Below are 16,638 nucleotides of genomic sequence, written 5' to 3'. Positions count from 1 at the left end.
CAGAATTCAATTCTTTCCAGCCCCTATCGCGCCCGACGGAGCTATTCTATTCTTGCTCCTGTCGGGCGCGATCAGCAGCCAAGCGCTACATTTCAGCTCGCAGCCCCAGGGGGATGAGAGCTGAAATGTGCGAAAAGTGACATGTTTGGGCGCCGAAACATCACTTTTCGCGATCGCGCCCAGCACTTTGGTCGGGTTTAGCTGCTTTACGCGGTTAACCTGACCTCTATGGGCGCGATCAGCGTGAAAAGCTGGCACAATTGCATAGCGGCCTGCGATCTCCTGTTGCTTTAGACGGGAGATTCGGGCCGCAAAATCAATTGAATTCCGCCCACAGAGCTGTTAAGTCAGGCTCTGGTCTGGGAGCTGGGTGGGTGGTGTGGGGCCCTCAAGACTCAAGGGTCCATGTGGACATCTTGCTTCCATTCTGGATACACCGCTGTCATTATTCCTTTAACTCTTAAATACTGTACATGTGCTAGAAGCCACACACTGTGCAAGTATGGTTCAGCAAAGATCAACCTGAATATCAATTTGTTGACCCTCTCCTCTATAGATGGCTTGGGCTATGATCTAGATGGAATCGGTATTATTTACCTTACGTCCGGCGGTTGGAATCCCGACAGTGGCTGCCCGACATGGGTGAAAATCCCGATCGTCCCTAAGGTAAGTATTCACTAACCTAATTCCCTAACCCTAACCCTCCTTAGGGGTGCCTAACTCTTACCTTCCCCCCAGTGCCTAACCCTAACCCCCCTTCCCCGCCGCCTAAACCTAAGTCCCCCGGGGGGATGCTTAACCTTAAGTCCCCCCCGGGGGTGCCTAACCCTAAGTCGCCCCCCCCCCGGGAGCCCTAAACCTAACCCTCCCCCCCCACGGCTGTCCGCGCTCGGCGCCCGTCATCACTTTGATCAGGATGCCGAGCGCCGGTCTCCCGACATCAGCAAAATGACTGGCGTCTAGATTTAGACACCTGTCAGTTAACCCTCGCCGGGATAAAGCAGTCGGGAAGCCGGCTGTCGGGATTAGGTCCGCCGGCTTCCCGACTGCATACCGATCTAGATAGCTAGCTGTTTCTCAGCTATGTGCATGGAGGACACAGGGCCATGAGTAGAGAAACACTTTAAGCTCTTTTATATGTTCAGATATCTCAGTAAGAGGAAGTACACCCAGTTAGCTCCTGGTTGTATGGCATCAGTCACTATTTAGCAGAGCATTTTTCCCCACCTGCCAATCACATTACTTAGCAGTGGGTAGGGCTGGATTGTGAGGGAATGCATACAACATTCCAGGGAGAGAAAACATTTGGACTAATTTGCTACACACCCAAACTGCTCAGTCCGTCCAAATGACGCCACTGCCATGGCCCAAAGAAGCTCTGTTCTTTGGGATCGTGAAACTCGTTATTGTTGAGGGATATTTAAATTCAATGAGCTGGAATTAGCTCTAGGTCCTCCTGTCAAGTTCCTCTTGTCTGAGGTGGCACAATGAGCACGAAGTAGGCAAAAATGCTGGCCTTCTGGAAAACCTTCACATGGGGTCAGAGCCGTAAGTAGACATTTTGGTGCCCTGTGCCAGAAATAGCATTGGTGTCCCCGCCTCCCCAGTTTAAATATGGATGGCGCGGACAGAAAGCACATATCAAAAATAGGGACGTGGCCTTGCAGGGTTGGGGTGTGTCCGCACAATAGTACCAATTCAAATTGCACCACACAGTAAAGCCCCCTTTACATTATACCACACAATATGGTCCCATATTCACAGTAGTGCTCCTTATTGTATATTATGCCACACACTGCCTCTCATTCACATTATGCCACACAGTATAGCCCCTTATTCACATTATACCACACAGTATAGCCCCTTATTCACATTATGCCACACAGTATAGCCCCTTATTCACATTATGCCACACTGTATAGCCCCTTATTCACATTATACCACACAGTATAGCCCACTTATTCACATTATGCCACACAGTATAGCCCCTTATTCACATTATGCCACACTGTATAGCCCCTTATTCACATTATGCAACACAGTATATCCCCTCATTCACATTATGCCACACAGTATAGCCCACTTATTCACATTATGCCACACAGTATAGCCCCTCATTCACATTATGCCACACTGTAGTCCCTTTATAAACCACACAGTATAGCCCCTTATAGACCACATAGTATAGCCCCTTATACACCACACAGTATAACCCCTTATACACCACACAGTACAGCCTATTATACACCACACAGTATAGTCCCTTATGCAACACACAGTACAGCCCCTTATGCACCACACAGTACAGCCCCTTACACACCACACAATATAGCCCCTTATACACCACATAGTACAGCCCCTTATACACCACAAAGTATATCCCCTTATACACCACACAGTATAGCCCCTTATACACCACACAGTACAGCCTCTTATACACCACACAGTATATGCATTAGTAAAGAGTGGCCTGGGCCTAATACCCAGCCACTCACTAGGGGCTCAGGCTGTTGCCTGCCTACCTTTGGGCATATAAAGTGACCTGGGCCTAATTCCCAGAGTCACTTACGTTTGTGGCACAGGCTCTCTACCAGACTAACATGCCCCACAGGCCTCTGGTCTGATTGCACCCACAGGCCTAATGCTCAACACCTGGTGGTCTAGGGAGGGGGGAGAGGTAAATTACCAGTGGCCAAGGCCGTCTACTGATAAGCTGGGAGAGACTGCAGTGGGGAGCTTGATTCAGCTCTTTGTTTCCCACCAGCTGCAGCACCCTCTGGTCTTCATGCTCTCTCTTCTGCCGCTGACCCATCCTGGCCAGCGGCGGCGTCTTCTCGCCTCTTCCGCAAGCTCCTTATCAGACATCTGCTCCCGATCACCTGCGCTGCAAACTGAAGGCTCCATTTGGCGGCGTCTGACATCAAATGCCGCGAGCAGGCGGAACTATGATCCGGCAAGCCGCGATTGGATTGCCGCGACTGCTTGTGATTGGCTACCTGTCCGCTAACCGTGATTGGCTCGTGCATGGCGACAATTTTTATACAGGTTCCACCCACAGGGCCTTCTGTGCGGCGGCACCGCCCGCACCGCCCTAGTTACGGGCCAGCATGGGGTACCTGACAGGCTGGTTAGATCACACACACTGTGAGGCCACCTCTGGTTTGTGATGTGGCTTTGTAACTGGCACTCTGTATGTCTTTTTATAATTTCCGTTCCGTGATGATGGTTTTATGTTAAGCGTTTAAGAAGACATAACATTTTTGACGCCCATCTTATTGTTGTGATGCTAACTTTTCTAGAACTAAATAAATCAATACATAATGTATTTATTTTGAATAAGATAAATCTTGAAGTTAAAAAAAAATGAATCACCTGCACCTTGAGATACGACAGCCCGAAGGGAGCAGGTGAGTCATACTGACACCACATCTGCAACTGTGGTTTAAAGACTTAAGTCTTGAGGTGCCCTATAATATGACTCAGATAGGAAACAAGAACTCAAAAGGTGTTATACCGCACAATTATCCATCTCCTATAGGGGCCCATTTATCAATGATCACATTTGCAATGTGATCTGGGCAGGATATTAGCGGCGCATTGCGGTATGCGATCCTACACGGCCAAATGTATAAAAAAGCACCTGCAGGGAGAGGGACTGCCAGCAGTCTCTTCACTCCTCGGAGGCCATTGCTGGGGGAGAGTTCCTATGGAACCTTCTCCCAGTAACTTCTGCAAAGTGTAGCCCATAAGCTACAGCAGCACAGCGCCTTCTTTAGATGACGTTAGCGGCGGGGGCCAAGGTTGGCAACTCCGGCAGCATCGCATCCCGCATAGAAGTCTATGGGGGTTGCAGCTGCTGTCGGAATGGAGGGACAGCAGCTGATATTGGAGATACCTGCTGCGGTACCTCTATATAATACATCTGGGGGATACTAATTATAACAACGGGTGTTTTCAGGGAACTTGCCACAAATAGTTAATGATAACTGGGCACTATAGACTCATAGATATGACCTTATGGGAGTGCGGAAGAGTAATATCATGACTTGTGTTTTGTGTATGACGGAAATGCTTTCAGCAAGAGTGATATGTTTAGGGCTTGCAATATCATTAATAAATCACTAACTGTGGCATATCCCTACAGTACAAGACTGGACGTAGATTTATTATAGTGCACACTGCGCTGCTCCCTTCTGATCATTTTTATCAAAATGAGACAGGCAACACCTGGATTCTGCAGGATCCCCCCGCAGAGAGGAGCTCAGCAGCACATCTGCTCGCCCGTCACGTGGCCAGGACAGCAAACACCGAGCAGGAAGACCTGGCTGTTCTTTCATATCAACGCCATTTGGAACAGAAGCAAACACGCACACGCACACACACACACACACACACATATATATATATATATTATATATATATACTGTATATAATATATATATATATATATATATACACACATATACACACACACGTGGAGAGAGAGAGAGAGACCGAGGATTTATTACTTGTAATAGTAACTCACTACATTGCTGAAAAAAATGTCTGTTAATGTTGATTTGCAGAACAACTCCTAGGGGTAAATTTACTAAAGTGAGAATCAGATTCTACTTAACATTTAACTAGCACCTTCTAGAAGATAATAGCTAGAATCTAATTGGTTGCTATGGGCAACATCACTTTTAAAACTCACTTCTAAAAACTCTCACTTTAGTAAATTTACCCCCTAGCATGGTAAAGAACAAAACAAAAAAACAAATAACAATTACTAGGCAATTAAAAACAGTCAGAGACTGTATGTAGAGTATGTAGATATGAAATGGGTGAGTACTTCGATATGGGTGCTCCCCTTCCCCCTGTTAGTGTTCTACTTACAAGAAGTACTGTATGATGGCTAAAGGTGTGTACAAATATATTTAAGGAACTTCAGCTGTTTTTTTACATTCTGTCACCTAGTAAATGTTATTTTGTTTTTATTTTGCATATAAGATGTTTGTAGATACAGTATATAGGACTACATAAAACATTAAGGTGGCTACAGAACCCTTATGAAGCGCTGGAACCTAGTATTGTTTCATTGTGTCATCTTCTAGCATAGCATTCACAATAGCTAATTAAAGAGAAATCCAGGTTATTACCTTCAAACATCCTTACCAGCAAAATGAACAGCAGAAATGTAATTTGTGAACAAATTAGAAGTAGGTCCTATGAGCTGTCATGCTGTTTTATTCTGTAACCATAGGCTGCTATTACACAAATTCAGTTAAACCATGTGCAACTAGGGCACAGCAATAACAGTGTGGTAGATGGCAGTTTAAATATTATACTTTAGGTTTCATAACAGCTTCAAGGAGAGTGAGTGACCCCGATTCCATGGAGCCGCAGTCCTCTAGACGTGTGTTTCTGTAGCCGCTCACCTCAGTCTGGAGTTCTCACATCAGTAGGTTGGTCTTCTACCAGCAGGGCCGCAACTTGGGGAGTGCGAGTGGTTCCGGGCCAAGGGGAAGGCACCAATATTGCCCAGTGGCACTTGTCCTTTGAACGCTCTGGATATGCAGTTTGCAGCTTTTAGGGTTTTAGGATACGGTAGTGGATAGATCCCCTTCATCATTTGTACCCTGACATCATCAGTCACTGTCCAACGTCATTCCTTACTATCCATGTGGACATCGAGGAGAATATAAACCTGTGGTGAGCAAAGCGAGTCACCTTGCCCAAGCGGGAACAAATTTCTTCTTTTGGTGGACTTTATGGGCATGGAACCGCACTTCCGCCCTCACTCCACATCACTTCCAGGTACAAATACTGAAGGGGATCTATACACTACACGTAGGATACTCCAGGCAACGAACTTCTTCCTGGTCCTGGCAGCATCGGCCCTTTGGCGTGACATCATCACATGTTTGGGGGTGGGGCTGGCACAGGGAGGAAAACAACTCTGCTTCGGGACTGTACCTTTGTCCTTGACTACCACAATGACCAAAACAACACACCTTAACAGCAAGGAAAAACTATATTGTACATTTACTAGTATCATATTTATAAAAATGTTCCCTGGGTGCAGGACCTTGGGGGTGGCACTATTATTGCCCCTTGACACCAGTTCTAGGCACCTTGCACCCTAAAGAGCCATTGCAGAGCTGCCTTGACCGTCCTTAGGATGTTCCGGTTGCTCTGCTTCTTCCGGATCCCGATGGCCCACTCCCTTTGTAATGACATCATGTTGTCACGTTTGACTGGCCGGGGGTAGCACAGGGTGGATTATCTCCCTGCTATGATCCTTAAAATCTATATTCCCTGTCATAAGTCCATACACACTCAGGTTAATTTTTTTGTCAGAATCCAATTAACCTACCAATATGCTTTTTGATTCTGGGAGGAAACTGGAGTGGCCTGTGGAAACCCAAGCATACAAAGAGAGAACATACAGACTCCACACAGGACCTTGGTGGAAGTCAAACCCAAGACCTCAGTGCTGTGATGCAGTAATGCTACCCACTATGCTAACTCCTATGAGCAGAAGCTGGAGCTGGCACATGTGCAGTGAATCACCTTTTGGGCTTTCAGTTCTGAAAGAGTAGACCAGGGCCCTCCTGAGCTGATGCACAAACATCATTGTGCCACACACACCGCTGGCTCAATGGGGACCCTTATGGGCTTGACTGACCATGCAGTTTGGTGTATACCAGCTAGCTAGAAAGGCTGCAAGGCACACTACTTAGCAATGAAAATGTATAAACATGTTGTCCCATTCAGAACTTTAGTGAAACCTGGGGGTTTATTTACGAAGTGTCGTTTTATAAAACCCGACACTTCTGTTTGTGTTTTTGCCCGATATTTAAAAAGGCACTGCTTTTACTAGCTGTCTTGCTAGTAAAAGCACTGTCCTTTTAAATATCGTGCATAATTCACTAACAGAAGTGTCGGGTTTTACAAAGCGCTACCGTACATAAACCCTCTGGTCTGGCACTCTTCTCCTTTGCTTCTCTTGTACATCTCTCTCTATTCCATAACCAGTAAATAAATATGTTATGTAACGGCAAATGTCCTGAACTGGAATCACATGCTGTTTTGACAGACCGAGTAATAAAATTATTTTGGGCAGTAAAAAGAAAAAAAATGAAAATGAATCACGAGAAACTACCTTTGTTTATTTAGTTCATTCTTGCCTACATTTGAAAAAGCATTTCAGGGAGATTGTGAAAGCACCTATGAGCGTAGCGGCAAAGTGGGCGTGTACTGCTACATCTGGGAGGCGTGTCATAAAATTGACTTCCATCCACATGTAAATGAGCCCCAAAGGAGTTAGCAAGATCTACTTGTTGATTAAATACTTTTCAGGGCTTGCTCATGTATTGTGTATTGCAAGTGGTTCCATATAAATGGCCATGAGAAACCTTATATGAAAATGCATGTAGCCATAGGGATCATTGTGCCTTATAACCAGGGGCGTAACTATAATGGGTGCACGGTGTGCAGGGCACATGGGCAGGAGGGCCCACACTGCACCCATTAGTCTTATACTTACCTGTCCATAGTGCTGCTCTGCAGCGGCCATTTTCCCAGTGACTTGCGCATGCACAGTACTTCCGTCCCAAGAAAACGGGGCGGGCTCCATTTTCCTGGAGACCCGCGCATGCACAGTAGATTCTGGCACCGCCGGACAGAGGATGGGGCCTGCACTGAGTCTGCACATGGGCCCCCTCCTCTCTTAAAACGCCCCTGCTTATAACCAACGCAGGGAAATGGCACTGATTATACCATTTAAATGTATATATCTCTGATTTTTTTTTTTCAAGTGAAGTATATAACAGCTACATAAAGAGGGTAAGGGGCAATCAGGGAGCTTGTTATACTCTTCAGGCAGACAGGGAGATTGCTACTATTTCAGGGAGTCTCCCTGACCATCATGGAGAGTTGGCAAGTATGGTAAGTTATAATAATATAATGTTCTCTACTCACATCCCCTCCAACAGTTTATAATAAAGTTTTTAGAGATAACTGGTTCAGTTTTCACTCGGTTCCCTGTTTATTTTAGCACTGTATTCACATGTACACACATGCACAGGGCCGGAATAAGTCTTATGGGCGCCCCAGGGAAACTAACTTGTGGTGGTCCCTACCAATAAAATTGTCAAAACGATATATTGTCAATGTTATTGAAAAGTATAATTTGTAAATACTCATGCAGTGCCCCCACTTCTCATCAGTCTGCTTCAGCGCCCCGATTGTCTGCGCACAGAGACGCAGCACATAATCGGACGCTGGTCTGTGGATTATAGTTGGAGTTCCTGGGAGGTATCGGGGATGGTGAAAGCGACGCGGGTGTGTTGGTGAAAACGACTGCGATAAAAACAGCTCGGCCGCTCACACAAGACAGATAAACGGCACCTGCCGTAGGGCTGTTGCGAGTTTCGCTGGTGCGCACGCAAAGAGACAGAAATCTGTCCTAAGCCGCTGCAGGTGGGTGTCATAGTTGAAATCAGCCGCGGCATTCGCATAAAGACGTGACTGCGGCAAAACTCAGAATCAGGTCCTATCTGTCCCTCTACCTACAGGTCGGATCCTCTATTGTACATGCCCTGCAGATTATCCACCACGTCTTAACTCGGTGACAAACATTAATGGCATGGAACAGATTCTTTCCGGCAGGAGATTTCCTGGTATGTTTAATAGCGAGACACAAAGCCAGAATTGTTTTACTAAATATTACTAGGACATATGAGTAAATGTGAAGAGACAAAATGTCTGCGTATCACGTATCATCTTTGCTGCAAAGAATAAGCCTCATGGCACTGGTGAGAGCGAGGTAAGGAGATAGCAGAGGGACAAGTCTCCCGATCCCCATGACTAGGTGTGTCTTCTGTTGTCACAGGCTGACCAAGCCCAAATATTGTGGAACATTCTAAGCGTTGAGCAGCAATATGAGAGGGGCGACAGGTTACTCCTTCTTACACACCATTCATATGATACTATCTATTCTTCAATATAAAAAAAAGTATTTGTATTTCCCTCTTGTTCAAAGATCCTCAGTCACTTTTTAATGACTGGTATAGATTTATTTTATAATAAGGAATATGGTGGTCTGGAAAACGAACCCATGCTACACTGAGGCAGGGGGCACGGCAAACTGGGAGTGGAAAGGTCAAATAATGTAAACTGGCGTCTTAGGCCAACAAGCAAAAGTGACATCAATAAAAGAAGTAAAAAACAAGTAAACTAACGCAAATCAAATAAATTGCTGTCCGCCTCTGGAAAGTATCTGATCACCATAATTGGTAAGGTATCAAATAAAACTGCAAAATCTGACAGAGCATATAAAAAATGTTGTACATCACATAAAATAAAAACAGAACAAGTACATCGTAGATTGAGAGAGAAGGTGCAGACGTGAGACAGGGGGCAGATAGGTCCGTGCTCGGGAGAGCTTACAGTCTAGAGGAGGAGTTCTGGCATGCCCCACTTTATGGTAGGTACTTTTCTAACTATGCGATATTGTTGTATAATACATAGGTGATGTTTATATATTGAACACAGAAGAGAAGCCATCAGAACATACCAATTATAATAAGTAAGGATGTGCAGGCTCGGATTTGTTCTGATTTTCCCGCCAAATTCAGATTTTTCCCGCCAAAAATCGGGTCTCAGAAAGAGGCAAAATGTCATCTTTCATGGACAAACATCATCATTCCGGGACAAAAGTCCATGAAAGATGATGTTTGTCCATGAAAGATGAAATTTTGACTCTTTCTGAGAATCCGAATTTGGTGGGAAAATCCAAACTAATCCGAGCCTGCACATCCCTAATTTATAAGTGGTGATCTAAGCACACTGGTTATACAGAAATTACATGACATTATGGAGAATATTTATTAATAGTCGTGATATTTGCTATTATATGTCAATTATGGTATCCGCAAAGCAGATAGACAGTGCATACAGTCAAAAAGTCGACACCAGATGATCGACATGTAAATGGTCGACAGGGTCAGAAGGTCGACAGGGTCAAATGGTCAACAGTTAAAATGTTGACATGAATTTATGTCCACATGGTCAAAAGGCCGACACATTGTTTTTCTTGATGTTTCATTATTTTTAGGGTTAGGGTAAGGTTTAAGGTTAGGAACTAGGGGGAGTGTTAGGATGGCAAAAAAAAATAATATAACAAAAAAAGTGTTGACATTTTCTGTGTCGACCGTTTGTGTGTCAAACTTTTGGCCATGTCGACCATTTGACCCGGTCGACCTAAGGGCCTGATTCAGACCCACTCGCAAGCGCTATGCGCTCGCAAGTGGGTCGATGGTTGTGCATTGTGCAGGCGTGGCGTGCGCAATGCGTGTGCACAATTCCCGTAGCGAGTGAGAAGTTCACTCGCTCCGGGGCTCGTTACAAACGGGGCGGCTGTCGATGTTGATCGACAGCTCGCCCCGTTTTGTAGGCGGGGTGGCTGGACAAACGGAGGCGTCAAATCTGGCGTCAAATATTGACTATCTATATACTGTCTATCTTTCAATCCATGCCCGTCAATTATCACGATTATAATTTATTGTATTAATTAGACTGTTCTGATGGCGTCTCACCTGTGTATTATACTACAACATCACATAACTAGAATAGCCATTTTTACTTACCGTTTAATATTGCCACATTGCGCAATGACATCAGTAATTTTTTTGTTGCGATATATATCAACCATCTGGAGACAGGGCAGTTCTTCCTAAACACCTGCTAAACTGGCTGTTTTGTCTATCCATAACAAAATAGATTGCAAGCTCTGTAGAGCAGGTCAACCCTGTGCTGTTTTTCATTTTTCTAACTCTGTAATATTTAATTATATAAATGACGGGGGCCCACAGACAGAAGCTCCGGTTGCATTTCTATAATGGAAAATTACCATCTATAATCTGTTAATGCTTATTAAGAAATGTTGACAGCGGTTCCTGAAAACTATTAATGATACCTATAATGAATACTGTAGATAAACGGCATTAAGTTATCAAAGCAAATCATAGCTCAGTTGTTGTTAATTGTGATGATCCTCCTTTGGTAAATCTGGTTACATCCGATTTCCAGAAACAGTGCAGCATGAGGTCTGTGATGAATGGCCCCCAGGATTACTCTGTGCCTGGATGTCTCGGAAAGGAGAGGAATGTGTAATTATCTCAGTAGAGCCAGCATCTGGCTGGATGGGAAATGAGTATGTTTTTTTTTTTCTAGGTCGGTTACTGCCCTATCCAGCTTGACAGGATCTGTGAGGATGTTTCCCAATGCTATTGTATTGCTTTATTGTTGACAGTGCAGAGAAGGAAATAACCTTTCTGCTGTACAGGGGAACACAATACCAACAGCAGGTTTTAAGTGTGCAACATGAAAGTGAAGAAAATGGAAACCCTTCAACAAACAACTTAAAGTCTAAGTAGAATCTAAACAGAGCAGATCGCTGGGATTACACGGGAGTGGGTGTACATAGACAGCGTAAGTGCTCATGATGAAAGCTGGAGATGACTGACTGAGCTGAGAAATATATTATATATATATTATCTATTTTATTTTGTTCAGTTCATAGTTGGCGATATTTAAGCTGAACTTTCTGAGAGCGGACAGTCAGGTGGGAGATGTGGGAGTTGTATTGAAGTGATAGCGCCATTGTGGCCCTGCATTGTAAAGTGCAGAGTGGGGCCACAATGACACGATTGGATGAGTGACGTGGACGGCAGCAAGTGACATACAGGAAACTGGCCTATTCTGTCTGGAGTCCGGAAGAGCCAACCAAAATTTAGGAGTCTACCAGACATTCCGTGAGAGCAGATAGGTATGGTTCAATTTAGGGATGACCATCGACCATCAATAGTTTACAAATATTGATGGTTTACTACTGATGGTCGATGGTTTTGCCATCGATGGCTGAGAGCCAGTGATTTTCTGCCATCAATGGCTGAGAGCCAATGATTTTCTGACATCGATGGCAAAGTGGAACCCGACATGGAGCTTAGCCCAGCTCCCTGGTGGGCATCTAAGCCCCGTCCCTGGTTTTTATTTGCCCTCAGCTTGCCAGGCACCCCACAGCAGTGGCCATCGAGTGGTTCACCATAGATGGTTATTGTACCATCGATAGTTATCACTGATGGCACCATCGATGGAAATCACCGATGGCCATCACTAGTTCAATTTCCAGTTAGGGGCAAGGGGCCTGATGATGCAATTCGCTATGAATCATGTCAATAGGACCCTGCCCCCAACAATGGTTTGGTGAATATCACAGCAAAACATCGATGGCCACAGCTGAGGGGCATTTTCACCCATTTATAAATTACTTTGGAAGACTCAACACAATCAATAATGGCAAGAATGCAGTGACCTGCCTCCTAATCTTCCTACTTATTTCCTCAAACAACCTGACCTGAGGTAATAAATGTCACAAAAACACCTTAAACATCAACTATTTAATTCAGCATAGATCACTACAGTGTATTAGTGCAACAGGAGAAATGTTTGATGATGAAAAATGACTCAGGGTTCCGTGATTCTATTACTTCTATGGCCCGTATTCAATTAGTTTTGCGTATGCGTTAAAGTTTCGCCTTCCGGACTTTTCGCCTACATCACGTATTTTAGCCGCGGAAACTTGTGGCGCACGTACCCGCGATTTGCCCTATTCAATTCCAAAAGACGCGAAAATGGAGACACGCAAAGTCAGTACAGGCGAAAAGTGGTGTCAGAATCGGGGAAATCATTGGGGATGAATGTAGTAGTGCCTGATTAGCCCTAATTAAACTGTTAGGGGTACTTAAGTTGGTACAATTGCCTCTAATTAGCGTCTTTGCACAAGTGGTGAAGAATGGCATTAAGCAGATGTTTTTGGTGAGATTAAATAGGCCTGGCAAATTTGGGGTACTTGAAAATGGCTGCAAGCATGGTTACTTTAAAGTCGCTAAAGTTTAGTTTTAAAAAACGTAAAAAATGCACCTGAAGCAAACACCTGCAATCCAAAAAACACCTCACCCATGCTTGCAGACCCCCCAAATGACTTTTTTGACCTCATTTCCAAAGTACTGTTTTGTGGTGTTGCTCACTTTTTTTTTAGTTTTTTTTTTACGCAGTTATCCTTTGGGGGGCTGTCCCCAGGGTGCTGAGTGGTTTCCCCACCTTTGCACCCCAAAATAGCGATTTTGCACTTTTTTTCTCCACCTATTCAGAGGCGAATCTTTTTCGCCTTTTACATTGTTTGCATTTTCGCGTACGCGAAAAGTGTTTGCAATCGAATACGGAGATAAGTCTTCCGCCTGGCGAAAAGTGGCAATCGCCGATACTTTTTCGCGGATCTCGGCTTTTCACTTCGAATTGAATACGGGCCTATGATTCTTAGGGCTCTATTTACTACAATCCACATATTGAATGCAGATTGTAGTGTGATATTACCGACATTCAGCCAATATCACAGGGATTTACTAAAAATCTCTTGCAGGGACAGAGCTTGTGATAGTCCCTGCGAATCCCCTCCACACACTTATCACGGTATTTTCTCAAAAAATACCATGACAAGTGCCCGCGCATGCGCTGATCGGCCACCACTAAGCCCTGCCCCGCCATTAAACCCCGCCTCCTGCGATTGCGACCCTCCCCTCGGTTAATTACACTTACCTCCGGTGATCGGGACTCAGGTGATGTCCACTGTGACTCCAGTTAGCTGATCTCCCATCCTGCACTGGCACCCGGTCTGCTGACCGGGTCCCAGTGCAGGATGGGAGACCAGCTGACCGGAGGGAGAACATCACCGGACACCGGAGCCCCGATCTCAAGTCCCTGGACTCTGGTAAGTTTTTTTTCCCTATTTTTTTTCTTTCTTTTTTAGCAGTGATCAGCGTGTGGTCTGTCTAGACCACACAGCTGATCACTGGGGCCGGCTCTGTGCTCTGCTCTGCCTGTTAGAGCAGAGCAGGAGTCCGGTAACCGGGGGAGACCCTGGATAACGCCACCTCCAGGTTATTTTCACAGGGCTTTCCCCGATATTTTTTCACAATTTCTTTTTAGCAACTTGCACACAGATCACATTTCCGATTACAATTTTGGGAAATGCGATCTGATTACTAAAAATAAGTGATAATTAGGGCTTGGAGTAGAATTTTACGAATTCTACTCCATTGCCCTTTAGTAGTTTTAGGTGATACTAAAATAATGTGAAAAGGGTGTGAAAACACCCCTTTTCACTTTATTTTAGTAAACATAATGTTAATAAATAGAGCCCTTAGGTGTCTATGGGCCTGATTCAGCTTTGGGAATATAGTAAGATATAACAAGTAACTGTGAACCAGGACAAACCATGTTGCAATGCAAGGGGTGTAAATAAAATACACACATTTTATTTTGCATGTAGGGTATATACTGGCTGTTTCTGCATGTAGCCCACAAATACTGCACAGCTTTATTTTTACACTGAAATTTAGATGTCAGTTTGGACACCTCCCTCCCAAATCTAAATCTCTGCACATTTTAAATCTGCCCCACCTGCAGTGCAGCATGGTTTCACCAAGATGATCAGTTATGTGCTATATCTTACCCCGGGCTCGATTCAGACTCGGTCGCTAGTTGCGTACGCTCGCTCCCAGCGTATGCAAATTCGGCAAAGTGACGGCAAGGCAGGCGAACACACGGCAAGCCATAAGCACGCCCACTATTGGCGTGCGATCGCTTTGTGTATGCAGACACCCATCAGCCTGTCTTAAGACGCCCACTAGTGCACGTAATCTCCAGGAAGTGTATGCAACCATCGGTACATCAGCTACCATCGGAAGTGAACACAGCGCTTGAGGTAGACTATACCCTACCTCAAGCACTGCAATCACTTCAGTGTGAAATACAACCAGGTGACGTGTACTATGACACTGCCTGTTAATTATGCACGCCTCTGAAACGGCGTTATTTCGGTCAGGCACGCCTGCGTTCACATCTACACTCCCCCATTTCTAGTGGCAAGCCTGTTACCACCCACAAACGGCTTCACCTGTCACTCATTCAGCTGGACTGTCTATGCTTGGCGAGCATACGCTTCCTGATCGCTCTGACTAGTTTGCCCCTGTCACCACCCACAAATGGCTCGTCCTGTCACTCAATCTAGCGTGGCGTCTATGTACAAGCGGCGATCGCTTCGCGCACATGCACTGCGTTGCATACGCACATTGCAAACATCGGCAGGCTACGTGGGAACGCGGCCTAGCGAACGGGTCTGAATCAGGCCCTTAGTGCATCTGCTCCTTAAGGTTCTATGGTGCAGGCTTCCTCTTCTGTGTCCGTAGAGGGTATAAAGGCTGTAGAATATTACCTTTCTATTGACCATACATAGCCAAAGAGGGCGGCTTATGGAAGCCCAGCTGGATTAATGGGATGGCACATCAATGTTTTCGCAGATCCAGAAGTCACCATGTTATCCATGTAACCTCAGTCTGATGGAAGCCTACAGGTATTTACAGTATATAACTCAAAAGGCACCACGCGGATAACACTGATACCACTGAATAGATGGATAGTATTGTGCCACCTACTGTAAAAGAATCATGTTGCATCCCCTCAGTGGCGTAACTAGGGTAGGGCCGCCGGGACTCGTGCCCTGGACGCCATGGTACAGCCCGCCCTAGTCACTCAGTGTAGTGCAGACCGCAGTGAGAGCGGTCCGCACTGCATATTTACACAAACATTGCCGCCAGCGCTGTGGCGATGTGTGTGTTTCAGCAGCCAATTAGAGTCAGACAGATTCTCATTGGCTGCTACGCCCACTGCCAGAGCCGGGCTGGAGATCACCGAGCGGGACCGAGCAGGAGGACGGAGGAGCAGACAGCGGCGGGCATGGGAAGAGCGGGGATTCAGGTAAGTCAGTGAGTGTTTTGTGTGTGTATGTCATGTCTTTGTCTGTTTTGCACTACTGGCCGGGGGCACTGAACAGGGAGGACCACTAATAGGGGGATCACTACTGGGGGCACTGCATAGGGGGTTCACTACTGGGGGCACTGTATAAGGGTCACTACTGGGGGCCTGCATATGAGGGACACTACTGGGGGTACTGTATAAGGGGCACTACTGGGGGTCCGCATAAAGGGGACCACTACTGGGGGTACTGTATAAGGGGCACTACTGGGGGCCTGCATAAGAGGGACCACTACTGACGGCATTGCATACTGGGGGTACTGTATAAGGGACACTACTGGGGGCACTGCTTTGGGGGGACTGTATAAGGGGCACTGCATAGGGGGGCACAGTATAAGGATGCACTACTGGGGGCACTGTATAAGGGTGCACTACTGGAGGCACTGTATAAAGGTGCACTACTGGGGGCACTGTATAAAGGGCACTACTACAGGGGGCACTGCTACTGGGGACATTGCATATGGGGCACTACTACAGTGGGAATTGCAAGAGGGGCACTACTACTGGGGGCATTAAGGTGCATATGTAATGGAAAGGAATGTTCCCAGAGTGACGAGAAAGGGGTGTGTGTCATGTTGACACGCCCCATATTCCAGTTGCCACGCCCCTTATGGCATGTGACCGCGCCCCCATTTTTCATTGTGCGCGCCTTCAGTGCGCGCAAATGGGTGGGCAGGGGGTGGGGCTCCATTTTCCATTTTGCCCTGGGCTCCAAATGCC

Source organism: Taudactylus pleione, unplaced genomic scaffold (assembly GCF_031769625.1).
Source record: "Taudactylus pleione unplaced genomic scaffold, aTauple2 ptg000238l, whole genome shotgun sequence".
Taxonomy (NCBI): Eukaryota; Metazoa; Chordata; class Amphibia; order Anura; family Myobatrachidae; genus Taudactylus; species Taudactylus pleione.
This window is presented reverse-complemented; position numbering follows the sequence as displayed.